At 36.7% G+C, this 25,259-nt stretch overlaps 1 long non-coding RNA gene across 1 annotated transcript in view; it reads left to right on the forward strand.

Moving 5' to 3' along the window:
• Positions 1–25,259, forward strand: part of LOC118239048 — a 34,994-nt gene that overhangs the window by 4,452 nt on the left and 5,283 nt on the right. Inside the window, exons 2-3 of the long non-coding RNA XR_004770449.1 lie at positions 12,927–13,025; positions 13,719–13,782. This is a non-coding gene — a long non-coding RNA (uncharacterized LOC118239048). The remainder of the gene's footprint in view (positions 1–12,926; positions 13,026–13,718; positions 13,783–25,259) is intronic.

Here is a 25,259-nt window from a genome sequence, read left to right on the forward strand (position 1 = left end):
TCCCTCACAGTGTTTGAGTCTTATCCGTTAGACTATACTGGCTGTCAGGAAGCTAGACGAATCTGTTACTCTTTGCCTTCCCATGCCCAGATTTTTATGTGTATGTCTTTATGGATGTCTACATCAAATTCAGATTCTTCTGCTTGCACAGCAAATACTTTGCCAACTGAACTATATTTTAAGTCCCTTTGTTTATTTTAAGTTTTTTTCATTTCTTAGGACTGTGGGAGCAATAGTCATAGCAAATTTAACCTACACGCCTTCCTTTCCTCAGAAGGCTTCGTGAAATGAAGTACACTTGAGTGGAAAAGGTAAATCACAGGAACCTATTGTTTCTTCTCAAAGGAGAAATGAATTCACAGGTACATTTCAAAATTGAATGTCCTCCATCAAATTATTTTAATAAAAGGTTTTGGCTGCTGCATGGAGTACACATGAGCAATACAACTTCGTCCTAAACATGGAGCTCGCAAGGCTTTAGCTGATGAAGTGGAAACGTGTGTGAGTTGAAAGCTGACTTTCCCTAGTCTTGTTTAGGCAATACAGTATATCTAACCCTAACCCTAAAATTCCCAAGAATTTAATTCCTTTAACTAGTCTCTGATTCATTTGATATAATTACAGCCTAGCTTCAAGTTTGGCCTCTATGTACCACATAAGAATAGTCACTGGCCACGAAAGTCAAAGGCAGTGAGAAATCTTCATTTCCCGCAGCTTTCTGGGGCCTTAGTTTATGACCTTCTCTCCTAGAAAGATCTCCCACACACATTTTCAGTTGCTCATAAGTCACCTAATGAATTTATGGTTGAGATTTCACTCACAGCTGCTTTGTCAGCCAACTAGTGGGATTTAAAACATTTTCTTGTTAAAATGATTCAGCAGAGGTAGACTCATGAGCTACTCCATTAGTCAAAATGCTATTCACTATAATAAGCAACTCTCTGAAAATTTAGACTTAGACTACAGTCTCAGCATTTGCACATTAGTGACAAAAATATACTATCAGTATTAGTCTTCAGTGAGTATAATAACCATATAGTGATAAACATATACAAGATAATCTTGGAAGTCTCAAACTATTCCAAATGAATTAAAAGCTTTCACCCTCAAACAGTTAAAAAAAATAACTGCAGAGTTAAGAAATGTAATGGGATTTCCTGATTTCAAATTTAGTACTTAAAAAGTCCATGTCCTTTCAGACCATGTTTTATGGCAAGCTCATCATTGGTTATCTTGGTCAATCTCTGGGCAAGAGTTCAATATATGAAAGCAGGTATCTCAGAGTTCCCATTTATGTAATGCATCAATTAGAATCCATGAGCTACAAATTGCATCACACCAAACACAAAACTGCTAAAGTAAAAATTACTACTTCATATATTAAGAGCCCTGAATGGAAATTTCTAGAATTAATTGTATCCATGAAACTATGGAACCTTCAATTGGTCAATTACTTTTTCTGTTTAGGCATCCTCATTCTGCCAGGTATTATTAGATGCGTCTATATATAATTGATTTCATGAGGTTATTGAATTCTTGCTCATTTTAAAATTTCTATCACAAATATTAAACAGAATGGTTACAGTGTTACTTTAATTGAATTTGATAATTTTACAGCATTAATTTTAAAGTCTGGATTTTGTAGGTAAGGATATCTGGACTGAAAAGTCAGCCCTTTGGTGTCTTTTCTTGCTAAGAGGAATATCTTCAGCCATTCTTCTTTTTCAAATGTCTAAATGCCACAGGGGAACAGAACGTATGGCAAGCCCTAAAGAAGGTGACGATGAAGTCTGTAGAGGATGTTTTAAAGAAAGTGACTGGAAGCAGTTGCACCAAAACATCTTTCCTAGGTCCATCAGGTCATATCTGCTATTCTATTTAGTCGGTAGAACCTGGGTCTAGGGATGCAAAGTAATGGCAGAAAAAAAAATCAGTCCTTCCAGTTACAAAGATTTAAAATCCATGGCTACTGATAGAAATCTGCCTCAGAGAATGACATTATTATTATTTTTTAAATCCACAAATCAATATTGAATCATCTGAGTCTTGTGTCCTAAGTGTATGGTGTCTTCAGTAGTAGGAACCTACCATTAAACCCAGAGAGGAACCAATAGTCAACATAGTATGGGGAGTTACTTGAGCTAGCCTGACCAATAATTTGAAAGGGAGTTTCTTATGCCAGGTACTGGAGTTTTTGTTTATCTATGGTTCTTCTGGGAGCATTGTCTGATCAAGGTGCCTAACTTCCTTTAAGGTAGGTGTGTGTGTGTGTGTGTGTGTGTGTGTGTGTGTGTGTGTGTGTGTGTGTGTTTTATAATTTTAGATAAATACAAGATAATATTGAGGTTTTATCAAACAACACTGGCTTTACTTGTCCTTTACAGCTCTTTCTTCTTTGGTATTGACTCCCCTCCCTCCCTCCTAGTCAGTCTCCTTCATTCTTTGTTGTTCTGTATCCCACTTCTTATAGTCTGTTTTCTACTGTTCCACTCTCAGGACTCTCAGCCCCGTGTACCTGTGGTTCCTTTATCCTTTCCTGGTTTCTGTGGTTATTCCATGTTGCATGCTCACATCGGAGAATTGGGAGATAGGTACAGAAGTTGAAAAAGAACATGTGCCATTTTTTTTTTTCAGTCTTGGTGACAAGGGTTTAAGAAGGAGGGAGGTGCACATGCGGCTCTCTTTCACCTGGCTGAGCTGACTAGGAACCATTTCAGGGTCTGTCCTGCTACGGTGCAAATCTGGTCACTGGCTCCCTTGCATGAGTACTTTTCCCTAATAAACTACCTGTTATCAATCTATTTCTGACTCCACTTTGTAAACGTCTATAGATCTCTAATCCAGTTTTCGTTTTGTTTTGTTTTGTTTTTAAACTCGGCCATTTTCTTTTTGCTTGATTCTCCTCTCTTTTTTGATTTTTTTTTGTATAATCTAGATTTTTTTTTCAAAGTAGAAGGAGGTGCCTGATTTAGTAGGCTACAAAAGAGGTTTGTGACATAAGAATGGAAATTTCTATACATGAGTATATATAATTGTCTTGTCTTGCCCTGGAGTCCAGGAAGAAAATGAGATTTATAATGTTAATTAAAAACACATTGGTCAGTCATGATGGCACATGCCTATAATCTCAGCCCTTCAAAGGCAGAGGCAGGAGGATCTTTATGAGTTCAAGGCCAGTCTGGTCTATACTGCTGCTATGAGCTACTAGCCTCTAGTAGCTCAGGGATTGAGGGGGATCCATCAGTCAGTGGACTCATAACTCAACTTGACTTTTCTATTTGAGGGAGTAAAACTCACTTCTCAGGCTGGCAAGGGGGGGGGCCTGAAATAATCTGAATATTAATCCTTTATCAGATACATAACTTGGAAAATTTCTTTCCCATTTTACATGCTTTTTCTTCATTCAGTTCAGTGTTTCACTAGCGTACAGAGGTTGGTTTTATGAGGTCCTGGTTATCAAATGTTAGCCTTAATTCATTGGCAAAAGGAGTTCTCTTCATTCAAATTCATTCCTACATGTATATCTTCTAGGGTCCTGTATATATTTTATGTTAGCCTTTTTAGCATTTCATATTTCAAATTGACATTGCTCAACTTGGAGATGATTTTTACTCTCGCCAATAGATATAGATATAATTTCTTTCTCTTGCAAGTGGTCCTTTATTTTTGCTAGAACCCTATTTTGAAGATGTTGTCTTTTCTTCATTGTATCATATGCAAATAGGGATAGTTTAACATATTTTCTTATTTATGACCCTTTAATATTTTTCTCTTGCCTTAATGCTTGGCTGCTGCCATAAGCACTACAGTGAAAAGAAGTGGGACAGTGTCTAACATTGTCTTATTCCTGATTTTAATAGAATTGCTTTGAGTTTTTCACCATTTATTATAACATTGGCTTTGGATTTATCATATGTAGCCTTCATTATCTTGAATTGTGTTCCCCCCTACTCTTTCTATGACATTTATCATGAAAAAAATCATTGAATTTGTCAAAACATTTTCCTGATTCTTTTAAGATGATCAATTGAATCTATCTATTATGGAGTGTATATGTCCGTTTTGGGATATTATATGGATTTAAGTCCATGTATACCATTAATATGTTGAAACATTTTGCATTTCTGAGATAAAGCCAATTTGAATCTGGTGGATAATTTTCTTGTATGTGCTTGCATTTGGATTACTAATATTTTAATGAACATTTTCGCATCTATGTTCACCAAGGATATTAGTCTGTAGTTTCATTTCTGTGTGTATGTTTCTGTATTAGAGTACAGTTGCTTTCAAAGAACAAGTTTGGGGGTCATCCTTCTGTTTCTGTATTTTGAAGGATTAAAACATTTTAGTTATAGTTTTCTTTGAAGGCTTGATATGTTATGAATCTACTAGGTCTAGATATTTTTTAGTCTGAAAGATTTTCATTACTGCTTGTATCTCCTTCCTTATTATGGGTCTGTTTAGGTCATTGATCTTTTTTTGGTTTATCTTGGTAGTATGGATGAATCAATAAATGCTCTAATTTCTTTTAGATTTTCTTACTTAATGGAGTATAGGTTGCTTATTTAGATATTTCTTTTCTTTCTTTTGTCATGTTTTTCTGTTCCTTTATTATCTTGTTGATTTGGCCATCTATTATTTTCTTTTGGTTAGATGGACCAAGGATCCATCTATGTTGTTTATCTTTTCAAAGAACCAGCTCTTTCAATCATTGATTTCTTGTTTCCTTTGTTTCTAATTCAATAATTTCTGCTTTGAAATTTTATCATTTCTTTCTTTCTGCTAAGTTTGGGTTTGGTTTGTACATGCTTTTGCATTTTCATTTGCATCATTAATTCATTTATTTGAACTCTTTCTGACACCTTAATTAGGCAATTGGGGCTAAAAACTTACCTCTTAAAACTAAAGTGTGTCTCAGAATCTGGGCTGTATTATGTTTTTATTTTCACTTATTTCCAGGAATATTTTGATATTTTTCAGATTTCTTATTTGATTCATGCATCATTCAGTAATGAGTTGTTTAGTCTCCATGAGTACAAACAATAACAAGATTTTTATTTGCTGTAGATTTTAAGCTTTCTTGCATAATTAGTCAGATAAAATACATAGAAATCTTTATTTTTTTCTGTATTTGTTAAGGGTTCCTTTGTGTCCCAGAATGTTGTTGTCTTAGAGAAAATTCCATGTGCTGATGAGTAGAATGTCTAGTCTGTGGCATTTGGGTGGACTATTCTGTAGTAATCTATTAGGCCCATTTATCATTTAAATCTCAGTTTTCTCTACTTCTTTTCCAGATGGATTATTTGTCAAAGAAAGGCGATTGTTGAAACTGCCTAAAATTATTTGGTTTACTGTAATCTGTGTCTTTAATTTCACAAATATGCTTTTTATGAAATTGGGTGAACCAGAATTTTCTGCATATATATTTAGTATTATAATATTTCCTGATTAACTTGCTACTTAGATAGAATAAAGTGCCCTTCTTTGTCTCTTGCAGTTAGTTTTAGTTTGATCTTTATTTTTTGAATATTAGGAGGTCAAGATCTGCTTACTTCCTCATCAGATTTGCTTCCACCCTCTCACTTTAAGGGAAAATGAGGAAGGGAAAAGGCAGACTGGCCTTTAGGGATGAGAAAGGCAGAAAGGGGAAGGGAGAGAAGGGGTGAGGGAGGGAGAAGGAACAAAAGAGAGACTGCCAGAGAGGCAGAGAAATAGAGAGGGGTGGTGGCAGGTCGGTAGAATCTTTTCAAAACGGAAGGTAGTGAATGTGCACAGCTAATGCTCTTAGTGGCTGCAGTTGAGGGCATATCCTGTCAGAACTCCAAGGACATGCCACTACAGATACCAGAATGCTAACAAACACAACAAAGGAACAACAACCCCCCAATAAACACAAACAAAAGACCCGTGGAGTCCATTATACATTGGTCAACTACTCCTGAACCTAGGCCTGCACTGGAGTGATTGATATATCCAGTGTCCCTCCACTAGAGAAAACTGATTTTCCCCTTCCCAGCCCCATCTTGGCTCCTTTGCTCATCCCTCCTCCCTCTCCACATATGAATTCCAGTAGTATGGTTCAGTGCTTAGCTGGGGTTGTCTGTTTCTGCTTTGAACAACAACTGGATGAAGACTCTCCTTCCTTTCTCTGCCCCTGGGCTCCCACTTTGTTCAGGGGTTCTCATCTGCATCCCCTTCTTAGAGGGACTATGCAATCTTCTCTTGGGGTCCTCCTTGTTTCCTAGCTCCTTTGGAAGTGTGGATTGTAGACTAGTGATCTTTTGCTCTATACAGAGCTAAGGATGTTTTATATCTCTTTATATGTTTCTTAGTCATTTGAGTTTTTTCTATTGAGAATTCTCTGTTTAGATTTGTGCCCTCCCATAACTAGCTCTCCTCTCCTCTTTCTGCTTGATCTTCCCATTTATACTTACTCACTCCACATCTATTCATATCTATCTCTTCTATTTCCCTTTCCCAAGGAGATACATCCTAAAGGGTCATGTTATATGCCATACTGCCAAGTCACTGCTCTTCAGAGAAGGAAGAACCTTTAAAAAGAATAACTTAGTGAAATGAAGTTAAAGAACTGGTGGTAAAAGTACTCTTTCTTTCTCTCTTTCTCCCTTCATTTCTACTTTCTATTAGTCAGAGGTAAGTATCTTGCTCTGAGTATGCAGTTCCACAATAAAATTTTGCCTACCAAAACCAGTGTGGCCAAGTGACCATGCATTGGACCTTATTGAATTATGACACAAAATAAAGATTTCCTTTTTAAACAAACCATGTGGAAGAGAAGGCAGAATGAGTGTAAGAGCCAGAGGGATAGAGGTTATCAGAAAAACAGGTCCTCTAAATCAACATGAGCAAAGCTCATATGAACTCACAGTGTTTAAAGAAGCATGTACAAGGCCTGTATTAGAGTTACAAGTACATTAGAGATCCAAACTACAGCTCAAAATAATAAAAATAAATATAAGGAATATTCATCCAATCTGTTGAAAAACAGTGTTGAGATTCAAATCTGTCTAGGTGTTTGTGGAGTCCTGGTGGGGATGGAATAAAACAATTCTGTACAAGATATTTGGAAAGAGTCTTTGGAATCAGCATGATATTGGAGTAAATTTTCTGCTATATATCTTGAAAAAAATGTACCAGGCCAACCTGATAGTATTAAAGGAAGAGAATTCCACCAAAGGGAAGAAAATCTTTGCACAGTGGCTGACAGATTAGCAAAGAGTTATCATTCTTAGATGTTTTTCAACTTTACACAAACCGGAGTTATCTGGGAAGAGGAATGTCAATTGAGAAAATGACTCCATCAAGTTGGCCCATGGGAAAGGCTGTGGTACATTCCTTAAACTGATGACTGATATCAGGGGTGGGGGGCAGTAATCTGTTGGCAGTGCCACCTCTGGGCAACTGGTTATGGACAGTGTAAGAAAGAAGAAGATACAAGCAAAGTTTGGAGAACAAGGCAGTAAGCAATGGTTGTTCATGTCCTCATCAATTCCTATGTCCAGGTTCCTGTCTTGAGTGTTTGCCCAAACCTTGTTCAGGAGCTGAAATGGATGTGTAAGCCAAATAAACCCTTTCCTCCTGCAGTAGCTTTTGGTCTTGGTGCTTATTGTAGCAATAGAAAGCAAACAAATACAGAGATGAATCAGGATTTGCATTTTATTAGGGTGTATATTCATATCCCACTTCAGCAGACATTAAATAAAACACATAAACACTGTCATACCAAAATGTTTGCTATAGGAACACATAAGCAGAATGCTACATGAGAAGGGGTGACCTTTACATTATTTATCCATTAACCTACCTGTAGCCTGAAAACAGAAACAGGATAAATTATTGATGGTGGGACTTAGTTTATTAGGGTTCTATCTAACTGTTTGTTGGTCTATCTGTTTAGAAGCTGACTCCAAAGATTAGAGAATGCAAATTCCAAGTTCTGTGCAATAGGTCTACTAGCTCAATGCCCAGAAGCTACTTGGTTTGAAGTCTGAAGCAAATCAGTGGAAGATTTTATGTTGTTCAAGATGTCTCTCCTGCTGCTCTTTGGGCCTTTAAATAATGGCATAAGAGTCACACTTGTTCAGAGTTTGTAAGTTAATATCTTCCTGGAACACCCTTTAAGTTAACACATAAAATGTTTTATCACCTCTGCTACAAATGGGTGGAGATGGCATTCTTCTGAGCATGCCTGAGGTCCCACAAAGGTTCCTAATAATAAGTAATGATTGACTATGAAACATGTTAGGTTGTCAGACTGAAACTAACAGTAGAGATATATGTTATTGAAATTCAAATTATAATAATTCCATAATTTCTCACCAAAATGTTAAACAGCTATTAAAAGGCCACCAATTCTATCTACATACTGTTTGTTTTTATTTATGTTTTAATTATTTTAGGAAGTACCTTAAGTAGAATTTGTGTACATAGTTGCAAACTACTTTGTCATGATTTGTGTGAACAGTGTGACATTATGTCATACTAATAAAGAAAAGGAAGGATTTGGTGCACCTGAGTACAAACTCATTTATAGTTAATAGACTATAAATGACAAAATAATTAGTAAGATTCTTGTTGCTATAGTAAAATATGTTAAATCATTCTATAAAGGAAATCTTCATTTTGTGTCACAATTTCATAAAGACCAGTTCATGGTTACTTGTGTGACTTTCTATGATTAGTTATTTGTATGTGCTTCCATTTTCTAATGTGAAAATGTCAATGCTTAAATGAAGTCCCTCACATGATTGTTGATAACACATATTAATTAACAAATATTAAAAATTAAGCATACTTTTAGTACATGGTTAAAAATATTAATGGATATCAGCACGGTGATGTTTAACTGTATGGTCAAGCAACCTGTATGCTCATGTGTATGTGCATACATCATGTAGTTAAACCACTCTTGCACAAAATTTTTGATTCAACTTTAGTGAATATTAGTATAAGTATTATTATAAATGTGGAATCACGATAACCAAAGAAAATGGGAAATAATATTTATATATTGTATTTTGCTGTTAAAATTTTATATGTTAATATTTTACTCTATCAGTTATGGAGTACATTTAATTGGCATTTCAGGCAAAGACCTTCTTGTTTCTTGAATACATTGTTATCCTCAAATTGTTTATTCATTCATTAGTACTTGTTTATGAATGACTCATAGATCTGAGACACTGTGCTTGCCATTGAAGATCTTCCTGTAAGCCAAGTAATTACTCTTATACATTGGTAAATATAAAATACAATGAACACATATATTAAAATCCTTCCTTATATTAGAGATTCATTTGAGGATTTATTATGAATGACTGTCAACAAATAAGAACCATTGTCCCCTTCAAATGTGTGTATTTATCTTTCTATTCGATGAATACTTATTAGACTAGGCTAATTGAGAGTCATAGAGCTACTCAGTGGCTTAGAAAGGAGCACTGGAATGGGGTGAGATATCAAGTCAAAATCCTGAGGATCCTAGAAATGGGGCAGGAACTGCCTGTAAATAATCACAAAGTAAAAGTTAGTAAAATGATATGCACTAGACCATAACCCAAGTCCTACGGGATTTCCAAAGGGGAGGAATGATGATCTAGAGACAGCAGAGGGCATAACTGGTGTCTTAGCAAGTATAAAGGCACATGTTTGCAATCAATGTATTTTTCAAACTCATTTTGCAATACAAAATTTACATTAGTTTGTAAATATCTTTTAAGTAGTATCATTTTATCAAATTATAATGATAAGGATGCATATTCTTTATTTCATTAAGACCTTTACATTAAGAATATTATAACATCTGTAATATTCTTGTGACAAAGAATAAGGTATGAATAGATTACATGTGTAAATTAAAGTACAATAGTAGCCTAAAGGAAAAGGCCATCAATGGTTACATTATACATTTTTTATTGTCCATCATAATCTACATGAAAGAATAACACATGATAACCCATTGATACCTTTTATTTGAGTAGGTGTCCAATGTTTTCTAAAATAAAAACAAACTAATAAGTTTCAAATGATAATACATGCCAGCAAGGAAAATTTTGAACTTCATACTTAAAATGAGCGTTTAGAAACTCTTACCTGACATTGAATCCTGTTAGATTCATGGCTTTAGCAATTTTTTGTTGATACCATCAGAATGTGATCTTATGGGAATGTGTCAGGAAATATATCAAAATTGAATATGTTAGGAAATATATCAAAATGAATATTTACTAAATTGTCAATATATTCTTATCAAATAATGTACGTGTTAAATGTGTATTCACAACAGTTTAAATAGTGGATGCTATTGAGCTACAGAATAGAAAGCATATGTGCCTGGTTTCAGAAGCCACAATGCAACCAATCATGACCATGAAACAATTTTTGAAAATATATCAAAGAATACGCCCCAACTATATGCAAAAGTCATTAAATGTTATTCTCTTTTTATGTTTCCATCTTTAAGCATAAGTTTAATTAGTTCTCAGTATATTGCAACCAATTTTTGTAACATATTAAAACTCAAATTTTCTTTTCTTATATCATGTATCAAAGAAATTGTAAAGTAGTGTCAGTATTCTTACCCATTTAAAACAATATGTTACTTATTACCAGCACCTTAGTTCCTCTTAGGCTTCCCCAATCATCTCTTTCCAAATTTTATATTTTTTGAATAATGTATTGAATCTAATCTGTGCCATCTGTATCCATACATGGGTTGGGAGCTATCCACTGTGGTCACACAAAGAATTTGACACCCTGACTCATAAGCTGTCATCAAGTGACAATATCTCTTCAGCTAGGGGTGAAACCTAAGCAAATCTCCTCCCATCCATGATGAAATTTGTGACTAGTTTGATCTTGTGCAGAACTTGTGAAGGTAATCACAAATGCTATGAGTTCACGTATGCAACATTAATGTCCTGTCTAACAAGTAGCATTTCACAACACATCTCCTCAAGCTCCACCTGTATAATCTGTCTGTACCCTCTTCCGCAATCTTCCCTGCCCCTTGAGTTTAGGGGGGAGTGCTTGGTATAAATGTTGTTCCTATGTCTGAGTGCTCACATTCACTTATTTTCAGCACTTTGAGCAGCTATGAGTCTCTGCATGAAGCATGAGAAATTGGCAAAAGAAGTTTCTCTGTAGAATGTTGAAAGCAGCACAAATCCATGTTTACAAACATAAATATTTAGAAAGCATATTGACAACAAGACTATTTAGAAAAAATAATAGCACACACTCTGCTGGCTAGCTTTAATAGCACTACATGATGTACGCTGGCATATAGTAGAGAAAAAGGCATTGTAGTTCTTACCCAGTGCTGGACCCTACATGCTATAATCCTGGCCTGTCAGGCAAAGTATATCCACTGATGATGTAGTGGTATGATTTCTGGTTGAATCTGAGGCCTTCTCTACAGAAGGGAGTTTATTCCTGGTTCTATAAACCTGGTAATAAACTCATGGTGTGTGAGGTCACAGGACCTAGGGTGGAATCTATTGTTCTTACTATTTTAACTGTAGTTACTGTCCATAAACATATGGATATATCCTAATATACAGTGTGTTTATTATTGCCAGTTTAAATAAAGAAAAATGTCTTAGAGAAACATCTTAGGCTTTAATTTATAATTGATTCATTCCACATAACCAGAAATTCCTTCAGGTATTTGCACTGTAATGGATTTATCCCTTTTCTACTGTGAAAATAGAGCTTTGTTGATAGTTTTGCCATTATTACTTGGCAAGAAGTTGATATCATTTATAGGGGTTCAGGAGTGGTACTGCAAGGCCGGTGATGTTTTCATCCTGTGTAATAGCTGGCTTTAAGATGTCTTAAGTGTCTCAATTTAAGACAACCTAGATTCACCTGGAAAGACAGTCCCAGTAAGGGATTGTCTATACTGAGCTGGCCTATTAGCATGCCTGTGGGGGAACTGACTTAGTTAAACTAATTGGAATATGAGAGTGGAGACACTGAGCTAAGCATAGACAAGCAAGCATGGAAGCATGCATGAATTAATTTATCTCTACATTGTATATGGATGATTTGTCACTAGCTGTTTTAAATTAATGCTTCATTGACTTCCCTGGTAACATGGAATATTAACTTAATTTTAAACTGAAATAAACATTTTCTCCTCCAAGCTGCTGTTTTCTATGTATGTTTTCATGGCAACTAAAATGAAACTAGGCCCTGATTTTGAAGTTCTGTGAGAATGTGCACTTCTAAACTTTCCCAGAGGCACTTCATGGTCCCAAACACTACAGAATGTCAACCTATCCCACATGGCAGAATCTGCACTGCTCCTCACATCCTCTCTTTAGCTTCACCTTACCTACACAGGCAGACAGCCTTTGTCTCACAGTACCCAGGCTTACTCCAAATATGTCAGGTTCCCATATAGGGATGCTGTTCTTCAGTCATGTGCCTATCATGGTGCACTGATTCTTTCGTACAGCTACTAGCTTCAACCTGACATTCACCCAGGTTCTTTATTATTCTTAGAGGACTTGCTTAATTCAGGAAAACTCTAAAAATGTTTCTAGTATGCAGTGAACATCTATCTAGACCTCCTTCTGTAAACTTTGAACCCTTTGTGAATCCCCCCGTGGGGACTCTGCTTTAGTCCTGCTGAATGTTTTTCCTCAGAGTTACTGCTTGGGATCATTTGGAAATATTTATTTACCTTAAATTCTATCTACTTAAAATTTTGTGTGATTCCTGACTTCTGAATGCACTTAGAAATCTCAAAAAATTTCTGCATCAGCATGAAGCAGAAGTTTGAATGTTATTGGCCCCTATAGGCTCATAGGGAGTGTCACTATTAGGCAGTGTGCCCTTGTTGAAGAAGGTGTGGCCTTGTTGGAAGCAGTGTGTCTCAGTTCACCTCTTCCTTTCTGCAGATCAAGATGTATAACTCTCCATGACTTCTTCAACAGTATGTCTGTCTGTGCACTGGTACATTTCTCACCATGAGGATAATGGACTAAACTTCTGAAACTGTAAGTAAGCCCCAATTAAATGTTTTCGTTTATAACAGTTTCTGAGGTCATGGTGTCTCTTCATACCACTGGAAACCCTAAGACAATTCTAAGGCCAAAAAATTAGAGAGTGATTGTAGACACAGGAAATGATGACCACTACAAAGTAACACTGGGTCAACATATCATCTGAATCCCTACCCTACAATAAATCCACCCCATCCAATAAAGGCCTGAAGAATCAAATGTTCTCTAACAAACTGGGTGGGGAGAGAAATCCCCTTTTGGTTTGTGGGTTTTAGACATCTCTTCATTTTATTTTTGTGGTTTTGTTTAATAAAACGTGCAAGGATTGTGGAAGATTGTAAAAAGAGGTGCTTATTATTATTATTATTATTATTATTATTATTATTATTATTATTACTATTGCCTTCAGTCTAGCACACACAGTTAGTGGTTCAGAATCTGACCACACTGTTAGAGTTCCTCTTTGACCAGACCATCTATATAATTGTAATGACATCTGAACTGGTGACTAGTTCTGCTGGTCCTAAAGAAAAATACATGTGTGGAAGGCTAATTCATCTTATGGAGCTGCTAAGATAGTAAAATAATGTCATTCCTCCACTAAAATCTACCATTTCTGGCAAAGGTAAAAAGCCAGATTGTCACAAGATTTGTCTGAACGATCTGCCTTCATTGCATCTATTTCAGCATCATTTGGTACTTCACTGTGACACCATCTGTTCCAGCAAACTGGCCTCCTTGAAAACAAGAGGTATGATATATGTCACTGTGCTAACATTGGATGGCTAAGTGCATTTAATTTTTATTAAATAATTGCATTATATTTACTGTTACAAATATATTCAATAACAATTCTTGAAAAGCACTAATTAATGAATAAGTATCTTTTTTTTTTTTGTGAGAGTAACAACAGTGTGAGCTGAAATGGCCAGAGAAAGTGAGATTGCTGCTAAAACCGAGCTTTCTCTCAAATTAATCCTAATCCTTGCATCTATCTCACAGTATGAACATTTGCTTGGAAAGATGCTAGAACTCATTCCACTTTAAAATGATATTCCCTGCCAGAATTAAACCACAAATGTGAACTCAGGAATTAAGTCATTCATCAAACTAATTAAGCTCATATATATATATATATATATATATATATATATATATGTGCTGATGCTGTTGTAAGTGAAAAGGAGAAGATATGGTACCTCTCAGTTGTTTATAGAACAACATAAAATATAGTTGCAGAAAAAAATGAGGGGCCTCTGGTAGAAGATCAGTATTTATTCCTGGTGTAAGAAAGGACTCTGTGAGCCCATTCCACATGGAGGGATGCTCTCTCAGCCTGGACACATGGGGGAGGGCCTAGGCTCTGCCCAGGATGATATGACAGACTTTGGGGATCCCCCATGGAGGGGCTTACCCACCCTGGGGAGCAGAGGGTGGATGGGCTGGGAGACTTGTGGGGGTGGAGAGTAGGAGAGGAAGAGGGAGAAGGAATTGACATGTGAAGCAGGCTTGATTCTAATTTGAACTAATAATAATAATAATAATAATAATAATAATAGAAGTTGGAAAAATTCCACACTAGTGGAATTAACAGACCAAATGAAAGCACTAGAACATAAAGAAGCAAATTCACTCAGAAGGAGTAGATGGAAGGAAATAGTCAAATTGAGGGCTGAAATCAATAAAATAGAAACAAAGAAATCATTATAAAGTATCAATACTATACAGTATTGGTGCTTCTAGAAATTCAGCAAAGTAGACAAACCTTTAGCCACACTAACCAAAAGGCAGAGAGAGAATATTCAAATTAAGAAAATCAGAAAGGAAAGGGGGGGCATAACAACAGACACCGAGAAATCATCAGGTTATACTAAAAAACCAATACTCTACAAAATTGGAAAACTGTTAGGAGACAGACAATTTTCTAAATAAGTACTACATAACAAAGTTGAATCAAGAGCAGATAAACAACTTAAATATAGTTATAACTCCCTACGGAAATAGAAAGAGTTATCAATAATCTTCCAACTCCAGAAAGCCCAGGCCATAGAATTCTACCAGATGTTCTAAGGAGAACTTATACCAATACTCTTCAAATTATTCCACACAATGGAAGTAGAAGTAACATTGCCAAAGTATTTTCACAAACCACACAACAACTAAGAAAGGGAATTATAAACCAATTTCCCTCATGAACACAGATACAAAAATATTCAATAAAATACTGGCAAACTGGATCCAAGAACACATCAGAAAAATCATCGACCATGACAAATTAGGCTTCATCCCAGATTTTCAGGGATTGTTCAACACAGTGATGTTGTAATGTCAATGTAATCCACCATATAAACAAATTGAAAGAAAAAAAAAACCATGATCTTCTCATGTATTAGATCCTGAAAAATCCTTTGACAAAATTCAATAGCCATTCATGATAAAGGTCTTGGAGAAAATAGAAATAAAAGGAGTACATCTAAACATAAGAAAAGCAATATACAGTAACTTAACAGCCAACATCAAAATAAATGGAGAGAAACTCAAATTGATCCCATTGAAATCAGGAACAAGAAAAGGCTGTCCAATCTCTCCATATCTAATCAATATAGTACTTCAAGATCTAGCTAGAAAAATAAGACAACAAAAGGAGATCAAGGGGCCACAAGTTGGAAAAGAAGTCAAACTCTCTCTATTTGCTAATGATATGATAGTTTACATATGCCACTCAAAGTTCTACCAGGACACTCTAATATAGCAGGATGCAAGATTAACACACACACACACATACACACACACACACACACACACACACACACACACACACACACAAACACAAAATAAGTAGCCCTCCTATATATAGATTATAAACAGACTGAGAAAGAAATCAGAGAAACATACCCTATAAAATAGCTAGAAATAGCATAAAATATCTTGGGGTAACTCTTATGAAACAATAAAAGTACTGTATGATAAGAGTTTTTAGTCTTTAAAGACAGAAATTAAAGAAGATATCAGAAAATAGAAATATCCCCCATGATCTTGGATAGGTAAGATCAACATAGTTAAAATGGAAATCCTATCAAAAGTAATCTAAAGATCCAATGCAATCCCCATCAAAATCTCAGCATGATTCTTCACACACCTGAAAAGAATGATACCCAAGTTCATACAGAAAAACAACAACAACAAAAAATCAGGATAGCCAAAATTACACTGTACAATAAATGTTCATCTGGGGACCTCACCATCCCTGAATTCAAACTTTATTATAAAGCTATAGTAATGAAAACATCTTGATATTGACATAAACATAGACAGATGGACCAATAGAATAGAATCAAAGACCCTGATATAAATCCACACATCTATGAACACCCAACGTTTGACAAAGAACCTAAGCATATAAAATAGAATAAAGAAAACATATTCAACAAATGGTACTGCTATAACTGGGCTGTCTACATGTGGAAGAATGTAAATAGATCCATATCTATAGCCATGCACAAAACTCAAGTCCAAATGGATCAAACACCTCAATATAAACACATCCACATTAAACATCATAGAATAGACAGTGGGAAATAGATTTGAACACATAGGCACAAAAGACCACTTACTAAATCGAACACCAGTAGCACAGAAACTGAGAGCAACCATTAATAAATGGGTCCTCCTGAAATTGAGAAGCTTCTGTTAAGCAAAGAATATGGTCAACAAGACAAACAGCTCCCTATAGAATAGGAAAAGGTCTTTATTAACCCCACATCTGACAGAGGACTGATCTCCAAAATATACCAGGAACTCAAGAAACTAGACATCAAACTGCAAACCAAAAAACAGGATATCTCCAGAAAGGTCTTGACCCTTTTTCTCATCCCCACTCCCACTCTACAGATTGATTCCAGGGCTTAGCTGTGGGTATCTGCTTCTACTTCCACCAGCTACTCAATGAAGGCTCTAGGATGGCATTTAAGGTAGTCATCAATCTCATTATAGGTGAAGGGCACTTAAAGTAACCTCTCCACTGCTGCTTAGATATTTATTTGGGATTATCCTTGTAGATCTCTGAACATTCTGTAGTGCCAGATTTCTCTTTAAACCTATAATGGCTCCCTCTATTAAGGTATCTCTTTAATTGCTCTCCTCTATTCTTCTCCCAATTCAGTCTTCTTCATGTTCTCCTGCCCCATCCTCTTCTCCTTTTCTCTTTTTTCCTACCTCCTTCTCCCCTTACCCCATGCTCCCAATTTGTGCAGGAATTCTTGTCTCTTTCCCCTTCTCTAGGGGACCATTTATGTCTCTCTTAGGGTCTTCCTTGTTTCCTAGCTTCTCTGGAGGTGTGGATTGTAGGTTGGTAATTCTTTCCTCTTTGTCTAATATCCATACATGAGTGAGTACATACCATGCTTCTCTTTCTGTGACTGGGTTACCTCATTTGGGCTAGTTTCTTCCAGTTGCATCCATTTGCTTGCCAAACCACAGAGACAGGTTACCTGACCAAATAAGAGCAAAAGGACCCCAATTGTAAATCTGGTGAACCAGCATTGGACCAAACCAAGCCCTCTGAATGTGGGTGCCAGATAGAGGCCTGGGCAGACTATGGGACCTCTGGCAGTAGAACCAGTATTTATCCCTAGTTCACAAATGGACTTTGGGAGCCCATTCCCCATGGAGGGATACTCTTTCAGTCTAGATACATGGAGGAGGGCATAGGCCCTCCCCCAAATGATGTGACAGACTTTGATGATCCCAAATGGAAGGCCTCACCCTCCTTGGGGAGAGTGAGTACAAGGTTGTGTTGGAAAGTCAGTGGGGGGGATTGGGAGGCTGGGAGGGAGAGGGAACTGGGATTGACCTGTAAAATAAGACTGTTTCTAAATTAAATAAATACATCTTTAAAAAGCCACTTAAGAAAAAAAAATTAAAAAGAAAACAGGATAGATATCTAAAAAGAAAATTCTTATCAGAACAAGCTTAAATGGCCGAAAGACACGGAAATGTTCAACATCCTTACTCATGGGGAAGTGCAAATCAGAACAACTCTGATTTACCACCTTACACCTGACAAAATGGCTAAGATCGAAAACACCAATGATAGCTTATGCTGTACAGGATGTGGTGTAACAGGAACACTCCACAATTGCTGGTCATAGGGCAAACTTCTCCAGCTGCTATGGAAATCAGTATGGCAATTTCTCTGGAAATTTGGAATCAACTTACCTCAAGACCCTGTAGTATCACTTTTGGACATGTATCCAAAGGAGGCAGCTCACAGCACAAGAATATTTGCTCAGCTATGTTCATAGCAACATTATTTGTAATATTCAGAACTGGGAAAACAACCTAGATGCCACTCCATGGAAGAATGGATAAAGAAAATGTGGTATAATCACACAGCGGAGTACTACTTCCTGGTAAGAAACAATGACTTCATAAAATTCACCGGCAAATAGATGAAACTAGAAGAAACCAATCTGAGTGAGGTAACCAAGCCCCAGAAAGACAAATATAGTATGTACTCACTCATGAATGGATATTAGACATAAAGCAAAATATACCCAGCCTATAATCCACAACTCCAGAGAAGCTAGAACACTCTTCCAGAAACATTGAGGCAGATGCAGAAATTCACAACTAACCATTAGACTGAGCTCCTAGAGTGAAATCAAAGTGAAGGATGAATGATAATATGAACAAAGAAGTCAAAATCATAAAGAGGAAAACCACAGAATCAGTTGACCTGAGCTAGTGGGAGATCACTGATTCTGGTCTGACAACTGGGGAACTTGCATAAGACTGAACTATACTCCAGGAATATAGGGGATAATGGTGTGGCTGGGGCAATACATGAGGCCACTGGCAGTGGGTCCAAGATCTAACTCTAATACACAAACTGACTTAATTTAGCTCATTCTGTATTGAGAGATACCTTTCTCAGCCTAGACACAGGTTGTGGAGGGTGGAGAGGTGCTTTGGTCCTGCCTCAAGGAGATGATAGGACAGACTTAGTAGACTGTCCTAGGGCCTCCTAGGGGAGGCCTTACCCTCCCTGAGTATCAGATGGGAAATGGGGGTGGGGAAATGAAGAGAGTGGGAGGAGAGGGAGATGGGGAGAACTGAGATTGTAATTTAAAAAATAAATAAATTGAAAAATATATTTAAAAAATCAATACTTCAACAACAACAAAACTAAATGAACATAAGGATGATGGATACTGGAAGAAAGAACTGATGCTGAGAAAACTGAAGAGACAAGAAGTTTAGAAAATTTTAGCTTGAGATATTAGAAATTGTGTCTGTGGACTCATTAGCTCTCTCCATGACATCATTTAGTTTCAATGAGAATTGTTCTGACTCTACAAAAGAGAGTAGGAAATTACAGGAGAAAGTCTATGTAGAGGACAGACCAATGGCTTCATTTACAAGTTTTAGGATTTCTGAAAGAAATACACCAGGATTTCAGAAACTTAGCTTTACACATTTTTAATCTTAGTAAGCTTATATATGTTAAACTGGTTGGTTGATATATAGCATCTCGAGAAGTTTGAATATATGACTCATATTTGTTTTGTATTTTTCAAGCTATAGAATCTATGTACTAGTGTCCCTCTTACTAGTTCTATTTCCAAACAACCTTAAACATGAAGGTGGGCCAGAAGTGATTGCCTGAGTTTTTAATGTGCTCAGTTAGAAATAAATGATTATTCATCAAGATTAATTAATAGTGAGTGAAGTAGATGAAGCCATTAAACAAAAATGAAGATCAGAAAAATAAATCTAGACTAGAATGCAAACATCTAAAGCATGTTATTAGACTTGGGATTCACTCTTCAGCAGATACTCTATGGCCTTGCTTGCAGAGGTTTCAATAAGGACTTAAAGGAACAGGGAGGACGCCCTAATTAGACACTAGATGAATTCAAATTCTTTTTAAGTAGTGATAGAGAGCAAAACACAAATGGCACCTGATACTTTCAACTGGACATGGAAAATTAGATACCATAGCTGATGAAACAACAGATGTATTTAAGGAAATTTCCAGGCAAACATTCAAAATGAAATTTGCTTTCCTGTAGCTATGAACTATTTGGTGAGAATAGAGATGAAGAAGCCACAGAATGCCTTCTTTTAATTTTGGCAAAAAAATAGGTACAATATTAAAGAGTCAAGATTTCCTGGATGTAAAGGCTATAACTAATTTCCAGTCAACAAATGTGTGTCTTGTAATAAACAAACATCAAGATAGACTTAAACTGGACAAACATAAAAGCAGAAATATCTGTGAGGTAGAGAGTGGAACCATAGAATGGAAGAGCTGCTGTACTGCAGTGTAGATGTCTCCTCCTGAAACTTGGGAGAGGATACAGAGACAGGCATGGACTCCGGTGGTACTGTTTATTAGAGTAGTTTGAGAAATTATAACTGTTCTATGGGGATCAAGACTCCAGTGTAAACCTGGTAGCAGCTTCAGAATATCCTGCTGTTAGCACCTGCCCAGTCTATCTGTCACAGAAAACCTAGGTCACTAATTTTCTTAGACTTCATAGCGCACAGTTTTCCCTTCCAAGAGTTACGCTCCATCAGGTATCAACTCTACTATGGTTCCCATGGGCCTTCTTGTCTGGGAAAAATTGACAGGGGCAGTTAGAGGAAAGAACTGCAACTCCTATCAATTCAACTTACTCTAAAGGAATGAGTGAAGACAAATGTTGTATTTCCTCTGCTCTTTTTTTCATTCTCATCTTTCCCTTGCCTGGACTTGGTAGTTGGCTAAGAACTAAACTGTTGCTTTGCAGGAAATAATGGAACCCTTAGCAATATACCATTCTCAAATCAGGATTTCTGCTTGTGCTAATTCTGTTACAAGGAAATAAATGTAAAAAATGCCAGTGGGTGAAACAGCTATCAACAAAATGGTTGGCCAGTTGACAAAGTACAGACTTTACCATAGGAAACCATGGAACTAGCTTGCTTAGCTTGAAAATATCATGGCCATGGTAACAAAAACAATGAGTAAGCTCTAAATCCCAGTTGCACACATAATAAGGCAGAACAAAATAATTGGTTTTACTATGCAATTTTGACACATGTTTACCATTGTGTTGTAGTTATTTTCATCCACAGTACCTTCTCTCATCCAGCTCTCAAACACTTCCTCTTTTGCTTTCATTTCACGTTGGTGGATTATTTCATTTATATTTAGATTCTGCTTAAAAGAAATATGCAATATTGTCTTATTCACTATTTATTCCTCCCCCTCCTTTTATCTTTCCTTTCCACTCATATTCCCCCCTCTACTTGAACATTACATACAGACATTTATTCACTCACATATTTATCTGTTTATATTCAAAACTAAATTTTACATATGAGGATGTGGGTCTAGCTTATTTTTCCTTGATATAATGATCTTCAGTTCTGCAATTTATATGCAAATGACATAATTTCATTCTTTGAATAGCTGAATGAAACTCCATTGTGTATACATTCTGCAATCCTTTTATCATAGCCCGATTTCTTGCTTTGGCTTTTGCTGATTAATACTGGCTTAGACAGATGTCAGTAATGTATTGACTGAGAGAAGTGAATTGGATTCTTCTTTTCTTTCTTTATCTTCACAGTGGTGAAGAGTCACTGCATAATTGGTCAAAGTGTTGAGATTAGGTGACAGTGGAATGCTGATCTGTAAATGGGACATCTATATTATACCCTCCATGGCTCAAGGAAAAGGGCAGGGAGAAAGTAGGAGCTAGAGGAATACAGGAGTGATATGGAATACTAACTTCTGGCCATGGCATGGATGGTGGAGGCTTGAATTAACAACTTCTGTGATTACCTGCACAGGGTCTGTAGATTGAGCCTTTTAGCATCCTGGCATGGAAGAGAATGGAGCCCATGTGGCTCCATCTCCTTCTGAGTATTTATAGGCAGTGAATAGTTGGTGTGAGAGAGAGAGATTTCTTCAAGTGCTGTATCCACTGATAAGGTATACACTAGTGAATAAGCCCTTATTCACTCACATACATTTGTAAATAACTCAGATGAAACTCATTGACACACACACTGATCATGTGTGTGTTCATGTGTTCACATATATACACAAGTTCAAAGTTGAAGGAAGGGGGCAGTTGAGGAATGTTATAGGATATTTTTATCACACTTTGATACACTCAAGACTACAAAATAATGTTATATCTTCAATCAGGGGTCAGAGACAGTGACTAGATGACTGGAATTGACTATGGAGAATCCAGCAATTTGGATAGAAGTCACAAAGGGAGGAAAGAACAGGGACTAGAGTTTGAACACCATTGGTTCTGGGATGTGAGAAGAGACTTGACCCTTGTGGTATCTCTGGTAAAAACGCAAGACCAGGTAGTTCCTACTCAGCTAGCTCCCTGAGAAAGGTGGTTTTCACCCCAGCCTTTGACTTCTTAACCTTTTTAAAATTAATTTCCAATTAAATTAAAAACAATCTTATTTTACCAACCAATACCAGTTCCCTCTCCCACCTGTCTCCCCATTCTCCCCATTAACCCTCAATTTGACACCCCATACACTCCTCAGGGAGGGTGAGACCTCCTATAGGGGATCACATCATTTGGGGCAGGACCTTCCCCATGTATCTGGGCTGAGAAAGTATACCTCTATAAGGACTGGCTCTGAGATATCAACTTTTACCTGGCAGAATAACAAAAATCAAAACCACCAATGACAGTTTATGCTGGAGAGGATTGGAGAAAGAGAAACACTCTTCCATTTCTGATGGGAATGCAAACTTGTATAGACACTTTGGACATCAGTATAGTGGTTTATTAGGAAAATGGGATTCAGTCTACCACAAGATCCAGCAATTCCACTGTTAGGCAAATACCCAAAGGATGCACATTCATATCACCAGGACATCTGTTCAACTACGTTCATAGCAACATCATTTGTAATAACCAGAACCTGGAAGCAACTAGATGCCCCTCAGCTATGATACCCTATGGAAGGCCTCACCATCGGGGGTGGGGGGGCTGGGGTGGGGTGGGGGGTGGGGCAGAAAAGATATGTGACAGATAAGGTTTTAGTTGAGGGGGTAGGGGAGGATGGGTGGGAGAAGGGAACTGGGATTGTCATGTAAAACAAATACAAAAGTTGGAAAAAAATAAATAAATTAGCTTAGTCAAAAAAAAAAAAGAAAAAAGAAAATGCGGTACATTTACACAATGGAGCAGATAAAATCAGTGGATAAAATCAATGACATCTTGAAATTCACACTCAAATGGATGGAACTAGAGGAAACCATCCTGAGTGAGCTAACCCATAGACAGAAAGAAAAGCATGGTATGTACTCATTCATAAGTGGATATTAGACAAAGAACAAAGGATATTCAGGATACAATCCACAACCCCAGGGAAGCTAGGAACAAGGAGGATCCAAAGAAAGATATACACGGACTTCTGAGTCTTACTGATAAATTTAACAATAGAGACTTAATTAAAACCTTCATATTGCAGCCTCAGCCAAGGCTTCAGGACCTGAAGCCCCACCAGGCCACTGTTGATGGAGTGGCCAGCATGGCATTGATTGAGGGGCCATGGGGCAGAAGACAATAATTAAAAGCAGTACATTCATGGGCAACCACTAAGCCAACAGACAAAAAAACCACACAAACAAGCAAAAAACATCACATTAGAGGAGAGGAAGAGGATCAATGGGAATGGAAGGATAACAAGAGAGAGTAACAGGTAGCAGTTGTGAATTTGCTTGAAATACATTATATAGAAGAATGAAAATATGCTTTTAACCAGATTTATAGCAAGCTGACTTGGTTTCCATCTTGTACAATGGGCATCAAATCCAATCAGAAAGTGGTTGTTTTCCCTTGTATCAGACTTCCCAGTATTTCATGAATAAACATGGCCTAGTCAGTAGTTTCATAACCAGGGTCCATGGCTGAATAAGATATCTGGTGATAATTCTCCCCTAGACCTATATTATAATTGTTGATACTATAATTCTAGATCTGTTCTTTTATTTCTAGTGACCAGGGCATATGCTTCCTCCAGCAATGTGGATGTGATCTTAACATCTAGTTTTGTTGAGTGGGTAACAGGGGTGGAAACTCAATTTTTAGGGGACAAGGGAAACTTAAGGACTCCCTGACCAACAACTCATTGGGAGGAAGCCCAATCCTTTGAATGGAATTTTCATATAATTATTAGAATGATTGTTTTGTTTGTTTGTTTTTCAAGACAGGGTTTCTCTGTGTAGCTTTGGAGCCTGTCTTGGAACTTGCTCTGTAGACCAAACTGGCCCCAAACTCACAGAGATCAACCTGCCTCTGCCTCCCCAGTGCTGGGATGAAAGGCGTGCACCACCATAGCCCAGCTCAGAGCAACTTTTGGAAGTAGATTTATCAACCCACTTAGGGTCCATATAATTTCATTTAACAATTTATTTTTTTCAGCTGTTTGAATCCTTTATAGAAATTCTTTGTCTGTATCCACATCTTAAACTCTACCATATATATTTATTACTTTTTGTTCTCTATCAAGGCTTACACTAAGTTGTATGATCCATTTCTGATTTTCTTTTACTACAGGGTGAGAGATATCAAACTAATTTCATTCTTGAACATTGTTTTCAGCATAGTTTTTTTAAATTATATTTTTAATGTGTGTGTGTGTGTGTGTGTGTGTGTGTGTGTGTGTGTCTGTTGAGGTTTAAATTTGAAATGCCTCCCATAAAATAAAGTGTTTCAATGTATGATCCTCATCTGATTGCCCTGCTTAGAAAAAATGTGTAAGCTTTGTGAAGTAGAGTTTTATTGGAGTGAGTGGGTCAAGGGGTGGGACTGACTTTGAAGTTTTATAGCTCTATATCTGGTTGACAATCTACATCCTGATTATAAATATAATGTGCCTAAATTCTTTCTTTACTGCTCCCATGTATTTCCCACCATGATTGACTGTAACAACGTAAGCTGTAAAGAAAAACAATCACTTCTTCCTTTAACCTTTTTTGGTAGTTTGTCACAACAATAAGCAGAGTAACTAATATTAGAATTTTTTTCTGAAAAATTGGGTCATTACTGAAATAACATATGATATGTTGTTCTTAGGCCTTTGGTATTGAATTTTAGGAAGAATGGCAAATAGTTTGTAATTATGAGCTTGAAAAGGCTTAGTACACTGTAACCAGAGCTAAATAGCCATTTGGTTAGGAGTTTGCAGAATTAGAAA

Source organism: Cricetulus griseus, chromosome 6 (assembly GCF_003668045.3).
Source record: "Cricetulus griseus strain 17A/GY chromosome 6, alternate assembly CriGri-PICRH-1.0, whole genome shotgun sequence".
NCBI classification, from domain to species: Eukaryota; Metazoa; Chordata; class Mammalia; order Rodentia; family Cricetidae; genus Cricetulus; species Cricetulus griseus.